Source organism: Pyxicephalus adspersus, chromosome 7, assembly GCF_032062135.1.
Source record: "Pyxicephalus adspersus chromosome 7, UCB_Pads_2.0, whole genome shotgun sequence".
NCBI lineage: Eukaryota > Metazoa > Chordata > Amphibia > Anura > Pyxicephalidae > Pyxicephalus > Pyxicephalus adspersus.
Genome location: NC_092864.1, coordinates 54,683,715 through 54,698,201, shown reverse-complemented (window position 1 = coordinate 54,698,201; position 14,487 = coordinate 54,683,715). Strand labels below are relative to the sequence as shown.

At 37.0% G+C, this 14,487-nt stretch overlaps 1 protein-coding gene across 1 annotated transcript in view; it reads left to right on the top strand.

The window, feature by feature from the left end:
- The window catches only part of COL6A3 (collagen type VI alpha 3 chain), a 76,650-nt gene that overhangs the window by 2,648 nt on the left and 59,515 nt on the right, over positions 1-14,487 (top strand). The gene's annotated exons all lie outside the window — the stretch shown is intronic.

Below are 14,487 nucleotides of genomic sequence, written 5' to 3'. Positions count from 1 at the left end.
TTCTGAAAATAACAGTTTCTTGGGCTAAATTTAGTTTAATGCTAAACTTCAAGCCAATAAATTACTCTTGCAGGGAATATCTACCTATTCTGTATTTCCTATTCCTTGCTGGTGCTCATCTTTGCTGTCTGGCACTTTGCAGTGTATTTGGACAATTTGTGTCCACTCCTACAGACAATGCAGGACTTTTAGGGAACCAAAGAGGAGGAAGCCTGTTAAAACATGGAATAGGTAACTATATCACCAAATTCTTCACCCCCAGGACAAAAAATAGCAGTGACAAGAGCGTCACCCTTCAAATTTTTTTTTTTTTTCAGTGGATTACAGTAGAGTCAGAACTTTGGATCTCAATGGCCCAGAATGTATATTTCTCATTGGATTAGCATTAAAAATTTCAATTGCAGCCATATCTTTCTGTTTTATGATCATTTATTGATCACCTCAAACTTCTGTTTTTGTTCATCCCTAGTTTTGCACATCTCAAGCTTAGTGTCCAAACTAAAACTTTCTTTTTAAAAAGAGATGATTAAAAACTTAAAAACTTAATAATATTGAATGGAGAACTTGGTATGGTAAAAATAAAATATATATTGGAGTCATATGCATTCTGACCATTGGCAATAAAAGCACACAAGATATGTAAATCAAATGACTGATGTAGTTATCTTAGTAAATATGGTGTGCATAAATGGATCTCAGAGCAATTTTCCACTCCTAAAATCTGTTGCTTTGGTATATAACAGCAGTTATATGTGTCATCCTTTAAAAATCGCGCCATTCATACTGGCATCGTCTACCAAGACTGTATTTGCTCAAGTCTGATTGCCAGAAACACCACACCCATAGTACTATATTTGGTTTGGTAACATCATGAGTTTCGCAAAATGCAAATATTTAATTAGTAGAAACCAATGACACGGATTTTCAGGTTAAATTGTGGGCCATTGATATTTTATTCTGAATTATAAATAAATAATAATATGTTAGTACATACAAATATGATAAGTCTTGTTCAGGAGGTAACTGCTCTTGTAACTCCATTCACATACAATCAAGTAATCTTGTGAAATCGGACCCAAACCTAACTGTGTATCCAAGCTGGCTAGCTAATGGCCTAAACTGCCAAACCTAAACTTAGCACTGGTCTAAAACAACTTGAATAGCTTGTAGATGTTTCAGGATTCACACCCCTTGACTATACTCCTATATGGAAGACATTGCTTCTATAGTCAGAGGGCCACTTATAAGAGTAATGCCTGTCACTACTAAATCTTTTATTATTGATAAGCATTGGTGTTCCATAGGTTAACCACCACCCTGCAAGATGCATTACAAAGCTAATGCTTTGGGCCTGATTTCTTAAAGCTCCCCAAGGCTGGAGAGGATACACAACTTGGAATGGATTTGGTTCAGGATTCAAAACATTTGCTAACAAATAGCAAATGACCTCGAGGAAATCCATTCCAGGTTTGCTGGATCACTTAGCTTCACTGATGAAAGTGTATCCACTCCAGCCTTGGAGAGCTTTAATAAATCAGGCCCATTGTATCTGACTGAACAGAAATGTTATACTAAATGTATAGTGGGTCCTAATGATTCTCAAGCCACCTGTTTATTTAGGTCCCAGAAATATCAGCAACTTTATTGGATCCTTCAAGTATACAAAAATAAAATCATTATATACTCTGTAGACATTTTAGTTATGTTTGTATGTACAGTATTAAAATATTAGTTATAAAAAGATAATTATACACACATATTGTTCGTATTATCTTTCTCTGTGGGATTAATTCTTTGTAGAGTGACAAGCACAGGGAATGCAGTAGCTTTCCATAAATGGAGAGTTTTCAGGAGCAGTGAAATGCTGGCAAAAGATACAGACAGAGCAGTTCTGCATCCCAGACACCCCTGATAACCCCTTAGTCGCCAGAAATAATTGCACAGCAAAGTCAGGAGTATGGTATTCATTATATTTATAACCAAGACAATAAAGCACAGGCAAAGTTATTTCCTTCTAAACACCATATTGATTTATTTAGATGGTAATATGGCAAGATCAAGATAGTTTAGTAGTTTTTCCTACTTTTTTTTCATATCACCATGTAAAGATCACCATTTGGTTTTAAAAACTCTGTGCAAAATTAAATGTCTGTCCAGTCAATATGTGCTAATCTGAGATTCCATGAGCCCGGGTGATTTGTGCAGTACTCTGTCTAGGTCATCCCTGGTTTATATGTGGCCCTAACATTGATAATATCAAAGATGTTAGGTGCAAGTAAATCTTTGTTCCACCAGGGGACAGTATAACACCCCATGCTCTGGCTCCTCCACATGGAGATGGCTGAGTGAATGGATGAGATATATTTTTTGACTGGACACGTGTTCTAAGAAAAAAAAGGTTTTGCCATCATACTAAAAGAGGTTTCACATTTTTACAAAGGTTGACTCCTTTTTTTTACCATTCTATGTAGGAATATCCATAGTGACATTATTTATTTTAATGACATTTGTGATTGCTGTCATGTTGAGCATAGCGTATTCACTTATAATCATTAGTGCTAAAAATATGCAGGTTATAATTCATCACTTATGTACAATTGTTGTCAAAACTTTCTGAACCATAAATGTCCACATTGCCACGGCCATACTTCAAACAGTCATCTTCATGACTCCGTGGTCTGCCTCTATGTTTCTGTACAGAAACACCAGAGTGATTAAAAGTGAAAATATTCCAAAAAATATTTGTAAAGGCAAACATTTTCTAACTGATAGAATGAGCAATAGTTTATGTTTGTAATGCTGCCTGTGTCCTCACTGGGTGGATTTAGCATTTTTCTTTGTCTTGATGATACTTGTTACATTCTAAAATAAAGTTTATAGGCATAAAACATAATCTGGTGATATTTTAAAATATTTCAAGGAGAATTATATTTTGAAATGTCCGAGAAAAGGGTAATATTAGAATATGGGTCTGGAAGTTTAGCCTCTTGTCTCGATTTGGCCATTATTTGTTCTTTGATATGGAAAAAATGGATCCTAGCCATAACATCTCTAGACACTTTCTCCGGAAGATGTGCAGGTTTGGGTAGTCTGTGAGCTCTATCAATCAATAACTCAAAGGGCGCCGCACCTGGTATCAGTACTGAGATAAGTTGAGATAGGTAGCCACTCAAATCTGCTGGGAGAGTTGTCAGCTTCAATTTAGATTTGACTGGACTCGCTTGTGTAGATGAGGATCGAGATGCTGTCTCTGAGTCTCCCTCTCTTCCTCTAGATACAGCTCCGTCCGTATGGTCACTAAAGCCATTCATATTCTTGCTGTGTCTGGAAGCCCGCCTACCAGCGCCATCTTGGCCAGGCTGATCCGACGCTGCAAAGAATTCTGTCAGTTTCCGCGGTGTGGAGCCGGTTTTCCGCTTGCCCATCGCTAAAAAAGGGTCCCCAGTATGCTCAGGAGTGAAGATAAGAAGAAAGAAAGCTTGCTAATAGCCGCTGTAATTCCCGGTGCACGACCACGCTTCAGAGCCTCAGGCAAAAGCTACCATCCGCTTCCGCTTCCGGCCACACCCCCCGCAAGGAGAATTATATTTTAAAAGCATAAAAAAGAGAAAAGATTTCAGGTCCTTTTAGTTATAGAATGCTGTGTGAGTTTTGGCAAACCCATTAAACTGGTGGACTATGCATCAATTTTCAAATTGATGGTACTTTATCATTTGGTATATTAGGTTATTGAGTTACATTGGTAATTATACTTGTTGTGTTTTTTTGTATTCAGGGCTAAGTAAAAATTCAAGCCCACCCACTAATACTCACTTTCCCCTTTTCCCCTGCCACAATATTTCTCCATCGGGGACCCTTGTTCAATACCTTACACTTATGGTTTTAAGAGAACATGTGACCTGAGTGTGGATTCGAATCCCAAGATGAGATGCTCTGGCCAAAACCCTGAAAACTTATATAGGAGTGATATTATCATCTCCGAATGGGAAAAATGATATAATCAATTCTTGGTACCGCCATTCTAGAAATGGTTTCAGGTGTAGATGTAAGGAGGCTAATATACTAGAGGAATTACCAAAGAGTAAAGATTCACTTCACTTATCCAATCATGGTAAAGGTGGACTGGGTAGCCAAAGTAACTCCTCACTCTTTTTGAATGAAGTTTCTCAACTCCTTTGGCAAATCAGCCTTACATGTGTGAGAAGTATTACGAGGCACATTGCATCGCAGGCTGCCAATCACCGGTTTTAACAACTGGTAACAGCATTTAATTGCTTTTGCAAAATCACCCATCTGACATTGTCCCGACTTCATATTTATACAGTGTATACATGGAACAAGATTTTATTTAACAGTGTGTCTTACACACTTCTTAAATTATCATTGTAAAGCATAGGTGACTACTGTTCATGTGTTGTGTGTTGTACTAAGGCATGTTAAATAATGACAGATTTTCATTTTTGTGAAAGTATTTTATTTGTACTTATGCTTCCAGCTTTACTCAGCCATAGTATAATGAACGATCAATATAGAGCCACACATTACTATATTTCTAGGTCTTGTACTTGTTGGATACTGTAAATGAAGGACTATCAGATTTAGACAACAGGTAGTATAAGAACTGCCGGGAAATAAGGTGTAATACACAGTGGAAATATACATATGTGAAGAGTAAGGGAATAAAGTGGTGTCAGCCCACAGCCCCATGATTAGACAATGAAGAAACAACTTTCTGATGTTATTGGCTCTGCTCGCTTTGCTGTCTCTCCTTCCTGTCTGCCAGGGTCATAGTAAGACATTTGGGGGTCCACCCAAGCCCTAAACACAACAGGTGGATAGAGGTGGAAATGTCTTTGTTAATGTCACTGGACTTCTCCATCACGCCAGCCATGGCCAATTCAGTCTGAGGGATGGCAATGTACTGCTGTACCGGTAAACAGTGCCGCCTGCATGGGACAGCAGAGTCTGTCTTTCAGCAGAGCGGCACAGTGAGCAGCACAGTGAAAACTTTTGGTAGGGCAGTCAGGCCTGAGACCTCTGCTGGCTGAAGGACCTGGGTCAGCCTCCCCATTTGCCTCTAATAGATATTTTCTTTTGTCCACATGTCCCTTGTTAGCATATGTGCATGGAGCATGGTCTGGTGCAGGTTCTTGGTGCAGCACTCCAACTGCATGTGTCCCTTTTAAGCAGTGGGATCTGCCAAGAACAGGGGTGTCAGAACATGACCAGGGAAGGAGAATGAGTAGGCCTAGCAGAGAGAAGGGAAGATGGGCACGTTTAGCCAATCTGGTACATTGGTCTGTGCCTACTGTGACCTGCCATAAGGGGGACAGTAATTGGAAGCATCGTGGCTGTGGTTGCCACTTGTCTGGGTAACAGATGCCCTGTGAACAGTTTGGGCAATGACAGATGAATGCCCATTATGACCTACTCTACATCCACTTTTGTCCAACATCATCTATCTGAAGCGAAAAGTGACTGACTGGAGACCTGAGTGACTGTAGAGTGATCAGACCCCCTTAGTCACTATTTTTAATAAACTTTGGAATTTTTAAAGAGGACAGCTCAATCTACTTACATGTTATTTGAATTGAGTTTGACTTTGAAAAAATGTTTCACCCATTTTTCTTTCAAGGCTTGTATTCACTGAATACTAATTAAGCTGACAATTTATTGTCATTTCTGTGTCAGTGTTTTGTAGGGCTCTAGAAGTGTTTTGCTCTGTCCCTGGATAATCACCACTGGTACAGTAGGAGAACTTAAGTGAACCGGTGGCTTCTGGAATGGTTGTACTATGTATGTACCAGTATTGTTTACATAAAATGTTTTGGTAGACTTTTGTGATTCAAGCCCTAAAAGCATGATATTGTGACATAGTTACTAAAGGAAGATTAAACCTAAAGGTGTATATCTTTCCGTGATCCACTCCCTGTGGTATCCATGCATTTTTTTTTTTGTGTTATCATTTTAAGAAAAAAATTATACTAGGATCTTTTAGGCATATTGACAGAAGGTAATGGTGTGTCATGCGGATCATTTGCAAATATGGTACTTTATGCACCTCCTGCTTTTCATCACACACAGCTGTGTACAGGACACTGGTTGTGTAACATGCCCATCAAAGGCGAGAGGACAAAACCAGACCACCAGGAGTTTGTTTAATGGAATTCTCCCCAGCTACTAAGATCCTGTCTGTAATCAGCAGAAAACATTAAATACAGAGCACTGGTAATTAACATATACTTTGATTTAGACTACATATAAAGGATTTACTGCTTACATTTATAAATCTGATATACTCATTTGTACATTATGTAGGGTATTTTGCTAGGTAGATATGTCACTACCAAGAATGCTCAAAGTTATTAATTTATGTTTCTGATTTAGTATACTTCTACAAGTTGATTAAAGATGTATGCACCATAGTTTTACCAGCATGTACACAATTCAGTACTAGCTGACTTTTCTTAGGAGCTGATTTAGGAAAACCAGAACAAATAAAATAAGAACAATTGTAGAAGTATTAGCCATAACAACCAATCACAAATTGCTAGATTTGCCAGAAAAAAAATGTTTTTAAGGACAAATATTTAATTTTTTGTGGACATTACTTTAAGTGTATGTAAAATATATTGTTCAAAATATTTGCCATTATGTCTACATTATGCCACTATGTCTACATTATGTCTACAATAATTTTTTTTGGGTGAATTTGTTTCAATATTTCTTACCTTAGGGATTTCCTTTTTTAGACAATCTTTTTCCTGTCTTTATGGAGATGGATTCATTTGTAAGCATGTGAAATAAACCCTGTAAATATTTCTTTAAGTTTTTATACAGAATTTTTTCTCACTCTGCCTTTAGTTGGGTGGTCCCTGCTATAAATAAAGAACAGTTTAGAAATATCTGACTTTTGTTTCTATTAATGTAATATTACACTAATACCCCAAGCTAATGAAAGGTTACATGAACATCTGTCCCTTACCAATGTTTACCTAAAGGATTCAAGATGATGAGATATTGTATGTTGAAGGGCCAAACAAAAGTGGTAATAAAATATACGTCTTCCTTTTTTGTGGAGAAAACACAATGCTGTGTGGCTGGATTGTGACATATGTACAAATATATATTTTATATGTTTTTATTTTATAACTTATTATATCATTGTTGCAAATCATAAAAAACTATTATTAAAAAAAGGGATTACAACCTCTTTCAGCTTTATATTCATATGTATATTTAGTCTGAGAAGATGAATTCATAGCTGTTATTATGACTATTATCACCAAGACACAAAGTGATAGGTAACTCAATAAGGTTGGCCCCAGAACAGGGGTAGGGTAGAAACTCTCATTTTCCAGTGAGTAGACGTGTGCCAGTGACAAATGCCACAAGTGGCTTTCTCCTTCACTTTGCGCAGTTTCCTACTTATTGTCATATCTCTTAGATAGTAAATCAATTTTTTTGACTGATGAGAAACAGAGAGCTGTAAAAACCTAACATAAATTATAACTCTTTCACATTGTACCAGATATTAAAAAAAAACATTTTTGACTAGAACTGTACATGAAATCTCATTTCCATCTCCTAAATACATAACCCTAACCCAATAGATAACATTTTATTGAAAAAAACATTTCACTATTCAGTAAAACCATACCAGTGGTGGAATGAAATATTGGTGTCCGGATTTACCCCTGGAGTTTTTTCAATATTCTGCTTCCTAATCTTTCTCGCCTTAACACTTAGGACTTCTGGAGCTCCTGGGTCCTGAGACCTTCTGATATGTACAGCAGGACAGTTCTAAAAGTTTTAATGTCACAATTACAAATTTAAAAAAAATTATAAATTTTATTATAAAAATAGCTGCGCCTGAGGTTTAAAGTAAATCCTGCACTAAAAATTAAGATCTGCTTGTTTAGTCTAAGTCCTTCCCTTTTCTAAAACCACAGGAAAAAATTGAAAAAGTAAAGTTCTATGAGCTAGATCATACAAGAGTATGATCTGCTGCAATTAACACTTATTAACCACATTTGACAATTGTAGGTATTTAGAATAGAACCCGCAGCTTAATTCTTATTAGATGGTTGGTTTTAGCACTCTACCTAAAAAGACTGGAGGTCCTACAGCTGGCTGGTAGGATTGTGGTTAATTGTTTGCCAAGTATCTCAATGTTACTGCTTCAAAAAGGGGGGGAGTGGAATATGTAATAAAATTGTATGGCTCTTTCCCTCTTTGCTGGCAGGAAGAGGATTTCTTTTCTACACTTTATAATTCTCTGCGTCACTTTCCTGTCAGCAGCAGGTTTGATTTATTAATACCTTTTTAATTGTTTTCCTTCTACCAACAAAAGCTGAGAAACAGTGAAAGTTGTAGCAGGCAGATACTTTATAAAGAACTGAATAAACAATTATCCATAATTCCTGGTAATATTTACTATCAAATATTCTCTAAAAAAACAGGAAAATCATTACTTTTATACCACTGCAAACCTCAATTTACATCCATGCAGCTGTAACTCAAGATATTTTTTTCTGGAACCCAAAAATAGTGATAAGGGCCAGGTGGGTTTTGGAGAAGAACTAGAGGAACTTAGAAAAAGCTTTAGGAGAAAGAGTTGAGGTAGATGCAATTGAATGTAATGTCTTTAAATAGTACCTACAATTTTATTTTTGATTCCCAGAACTAAAAGGCGTTAGCTATAGACATGGTAAGCATAAATATCTAGGTTTCTATTCTTTATATCTGGTTAGAAGTAAGGGCCTTTCCCTGACAGAATCTTTAAACACACTGCAAATATAATAAAAGAAAAGTGATTCTCAGAAATGGTTAAAATATTTTCATTTTGTTCCTAAGTCAAAAAACCTGTTTTATTTGCTGGGATTCTAGGATGAAAATCTGCCCAAAAGGAGCAATTGGGAGAGCTGAGATCTGAGGCCAGTGGAATAATAATAATAAAAAGCAGCTGTGTTAGAAAAGCAGATCTTCTCTCAGCCATAGAGAAGAGATGGTCCTAAGGCCCAGACCCATACTGACACATGTGCAATGAATCATTCGTACTGTAGAACAGCTGGCTCCAGTTACAACGTCCCCTGTCCCTTTGAATTTGACATTCTTCTGATCTTCTCATCTGCTTAGCACATTGCATTCTCATCCTTAACTTGATGCACTATATTGAAAACAGCAGAAAATAGACAAAGCATGAACTCTTACAAAGCAGTAAGAAAATCTGACCGGGATTTTAGGATCTAAAAGGTATTGCTAGGGAAATGGCTGGGTCCATTGTGCTGGTGTTGTTGCCTAAATAGTTGTTTTTTAATGTTAGCTAGAAGCCCAGAGCCTGCCACTTTCTATCAATATAACACACTACAATTATTCTGAGGTTGCAGTCCATGCATGGGTGGCAGAGTGGTTAATAAATTGGTTGAAATGCAAATGCCTAACTGCATTGTGATCATATCGATGCATGTACATAGCTCTTGCTATAAAAACTTGAAACAGCAATTTACATGGGTATGAAAGTGAAGTTATGTTATGGACATACACTGGACAGGTAAACTTAATATACAAATATATTTTAGTTCCGATAGATGGTGTAAACTTTATTTTTTACTTTCTTTTGTATCCTCATTTTCAAATTTTAGGTCTAGACTAATTGCAACCTTCAATAAAAAATATGCAATGTGGATAGATATATACCAATGACTATACTTTTGGTTTTGAAAGCACTCACTGGAAAACAAAGTATTGCTGAACAATATTTTTGGCCTGTAAAAAGGAAATAAACCTGGCTCTGAAATCATCCTGCTAATATGTTGTGCTAGATCTGAAAGGAATAGGTTAGGAAAGAACCCTGCCCAAGCTCAATATCTCATACCACAGTAAAAAAAGAAATACAAAGTGTACATTATCATATTTTTATATATGTTGCTATTTTTGCTATAGTGTATTTAAAGGCAAAACATTGTTTAGTTGTTATTAGCATGGAAAAAAAATGAAAACTCCCATGCCAGAGGGATTCATCTGTCAGTTTCTTGGTGGCCATTATCAACACCAAAGTTTGAGTTACCACCAACATACATATAGGGGAAATATTCCATGAGTTCAACTTTTGTTTTACCACTTTGCTATTTTTGCAAATATATGTAAAATATATATGTATTCAAATAAGTAGAGTGATGGTCTCATAAAAGTCTATGGTGAAGTAAGCTTGGGAATGGCCAGGTCAAGTTAGGGAAAGGGGTAAAACTGCATGTATTTGTGAGTTAGAATAGAAGGTCCATGAACCGTGAGTGTGCTAACACACGTCCATACAGCTATAAATGATTAAAATATTTAGTGCTGGGGTTTATTAATGAAATTCTATTCTCAATATTGATAAGACATAGACACTTACATCAGAGTTCTAATATGATCTTTGTCTACATTCATTAGTTGAAATTTAGTACAGGAGTGTCAAAATCACTAGGAAGGCCTACTGCCAAATCTAGCAAGGCTACAGTGACTTCATTTTTATGTCAACCCTATCAATATATTGTCCTATTTTCTCCTTTATGGGCTGTTTAATACACTATAGAAAGAGTTCTGGGGTATCTCCAGCTCATAAACACCAGTGGGTTCTGTTTCCCGTCGTTGTTTCTGTTTGTTTTATTTTCAAAAAACATGAATCAACTCTTTCAGTTATGCCTTTGGACTACAAAGCACATCCCACCTAGGTTATTGGGAAAAGGGAATGGAGTTATTGGGCCTGATTTATTAAAGCTCTGCAAGATTGAAGATGATGGACTATCAAGGGTGAAGCTGAGCAACCAAGCAAACCTAACATAAAATTCTTAAAATCATTTGCAATTTTTTAGCAAATGTTTACAATCCCAGACTACATATATTCCAGGTTTACTGAATCACCCAGGTCCACCCATGATAGTCTATCTTCATCAGTCTTTATGAGCTTAGGGCCAATTATGTAGTTTACAAAAAAAGACATTATTGTTAAAATTCAGTAGGTGTGCATGGCAGTTTCATTTATCAAACATAGGGTGATTTTCAGTCTTTTCTTATGTTTTGAGCAATTAATCTATCTACCCAAATGTGTCACCCATTGGAGAGATTTCCTATAACTTTTGGCAGAAGTTGGGCTTTGGTAAGTAAGCTACTATGGTTTGTAGAACAGCAGCATGTAACAAAGCTGGGACTTGTACACATCTGTCATTTCTCCTGTATAAATATTTTAGCTTCAGTCTAAATACTGTAAATTTACTGTTGATTATGGAAACTAGGAGAAGTTAGTCGTTGTTTATACACAGGGAGATTCTAAGAAGCTCTGTGGCCAGAAGAATAAAGACCTGCTTTTAATTCCTGTCATTTACAAATGACCCCAATAGTGCAGCATCATTTCTGCTTCATGTCCTCACAAATACTTAGATCATACCACAGCCAGAGTATCTGCTCATCAGTGGAAGGATTAGTGATACAAATTTCCAAAGAACACGCAAAAAACTGAATTTATACTTACATGGGTTTTATAGTCTTTAAGGTCTTATATGCAGCTGACTAGTCCAATGTCTTCAGTATTTGACCCCAAAGTATACAAATCATTAACACATCTAACTAACTAAAGCTGCGTACACACTTCCAATTTTTGTCGTTGGAAAGGATCTTTCACGATCCTTTCCAACGACAAGGGAGTGCACGATGCATGAACGGTGCTGTACATACAGCACCGCTCTGCTCTATGGAGAGGGGAGGGGGAGAGCGACGGAGCGGCACCCTGCTGCGCGCTCTCCCCTTCCCTTTCATTAGGATCGGCTGTCGTCCATCGTCCGTGGATCCGGCAGGTCGGTCGTCCGGACGATGGACACTGTACACATGGCAGATTTTAGACCGATAAGGCTGGTTTGCCGATTATCGGGCGATAAAAATCTGACGTGTGTACGTAGCTTTACTGATAGAGCTCCAGGGCTCCTAAAGCTGAAGTTGTGGGAGATAAAAAGCAAAAACATTCTAAATGTAGTACAGTAGTAGGACATCATTGTATGTGTGTGCTTTTTTATTTTTTTATTGGTAAGCAGGGTAATTGCCTGAACTCGGCTTGATATCAGCCCCTTGCACTTCTTGTAAAAAAAAAGCATAAGAACAAAAAACATGGAGAATTAGTACACGCTGCTTCTTCTTAGCTATTCAGTCACATTCTTAGGGCAAGTGAAAAACAACTTGAGCTCCAAATCAGTAGGTTGAATGATGGTTGTGGTCATTTAACCTCACAGACCGAGGGCATCTTTAGGGAAGCAAAAAGCAGTACTGCTGGGACCATACCTGTACTTTAGGTAAGTTTTGCAGCAAAATCTGTTTTTAATTTATCGCCCTGGGCTACTTTTTTTTTTGGCTGGAGTTTTTCTTTAAGAGTATTTTATTCCCACTATCATGCAACAATTTCCTATTTTTAAATCCAATGCAAAATACATATTCTTCATAAATCTTTTTTTTTAAATTGGCATCTATAATTTGAAATATAAATTCCATTTTCTTGCCACTTTTATACTTTTTTACAAGGACATTTCTGGGCAGACAGTGCACATGTGCTATTAGTGACACATACCAGCCATTAAATTCTCTTCCCAGGCACTATAAATTAGATGGCTATTTGGAAAATAGTGTTCCATTGGCCCTATATCATGAAGGCATTTCTAATTTGAGAAGTGTGAATGGTTTGTGTCGGCATCACTGGGCTGAGGTAATGTCACTGTCTGGCACAGGGATGAGGAACAAGGCGAAGTGACTATGTAAAGACGTGGCACTTGTGGAAGGATAGATTTACTACTGCTTTCCTAAAGTTCTCTTCACAGATATGTCAGAGACACCATGAATAATCAACTGCATTGGATTAAATGGAGATTAAACTATAAAGACAGGATATTAGTTCTCCCAATATGCCAATATCATAACATAGCTGTTATGTAGGAAAGTTGTCTGGTAAGGTAGCCAATTATGTGTGCAGCATATGGTTTATACCGGATAGAGAAGCAATGGGTTGGAAATGCTGCCTGTGTCCTTGTTGCAGTATTTGCCTCACTTTTGCCTTAGAGTTGGCCTTAGAGATTCAGAAAGCAATGACATAACATTACAGTACAATGGAAAACCTCTGTAGGGTCTTACTGTTGTACAGACTCAAATAGGGGAATCATGGCGTGTGTTAGAAACCTCACACTCAACTGTGTGATAAGGGGATCAATGTTCTGATCAATGTGCTAGGTAGATCATGACCTGGGTCAATGTGAACCTTCATAGATATATGAGCTTGCTTAGTGCAAGCTTGCCTTTTCCAAATATTTTGCCTATGCTTATGCATGCTTTATCTGTTTAAAGGCAACCTAATATAGACTTGTAATAGATGAATAAAAAGCAGCTTTATAACTCTAATGCAAAGACAGACCAACACATGTTCAGTTAGCTAACTGATAGGACATAGGTGTATTGTAAGGTTTGTGATAAGACAACTTTAAAGGTAAGCTTAATAGTTTTTATTGATATGAGTCATTTCACATATGGACCATGTGTTCCCACAGTTGGGGTGTAGACATGCATGAGTTTGCAGCATGTGTTGGGTATTATCATAGCCTGCAAAGTGTATAAATGATGTTTGAACTGATGGACAGCTTCATAACTACCTACTGAGAAAATTTATGACTAATTTACGTTTAAGAAAAGTAGCTTCAGAAATTCATGTCAGTCAAGAATTATATGCTAGAGCCACGAAACTCACTACATGGGGTCAATGGACAACAGCAAAAATGTTTTATGTGTATATCATTTCTGTTTAGCAGTAGAGTCATGTGTGTTAAAGACAGATGGTCAATGTTAGGTTTTCCAAGAAAATGCTCTTTCTATTGGATATGGTAATGGTTATGGTGTGTGTTATCTGGGCTCTAGCAAAAAAAAAAAAAAAAAAAACCTTTGATTGTAATAGGCTTCATGATTGTAAATGTTTTTTCCAGTTTATATTTTACTTTTCAGAAAACGTGTGTGTTGGATAGCCATTTTCTTTGTAAATTGTCTCTTTTTTTACCTTTACCAAAATGCAAAATGTTTATCAAAGGTTAAAAAAGGGGTAAAATCACCCAATGATTTATTACCAAGTTTTGATACCAAAGTAGTAAAGTGTTCTTGGGTTTCTAGCTGTGCACACCCTTCGCATCCCATGATAGGTCCCACACAACTTAGAGTTTAAACTTGATGTTATCTCATGGTGAATTCATCTAAAGAAGTGGGCTGGATTACCCAAACCTTCTTAGTGGGGACTAAGTAGAGGGGTACTAAAGGCAGGATCTATATTAAAGAAATCTCACTAGCTATATCCCCCGTAGATTGGGGATGATTTATCATAATTCACCTGTATGTGTCATATCACATTTCGGTGAATGACCCTTTAGTAGGACTGTACCAGATTCATTGATCATAGGCGTATTCCAACACATAATCCATAACAAAAAA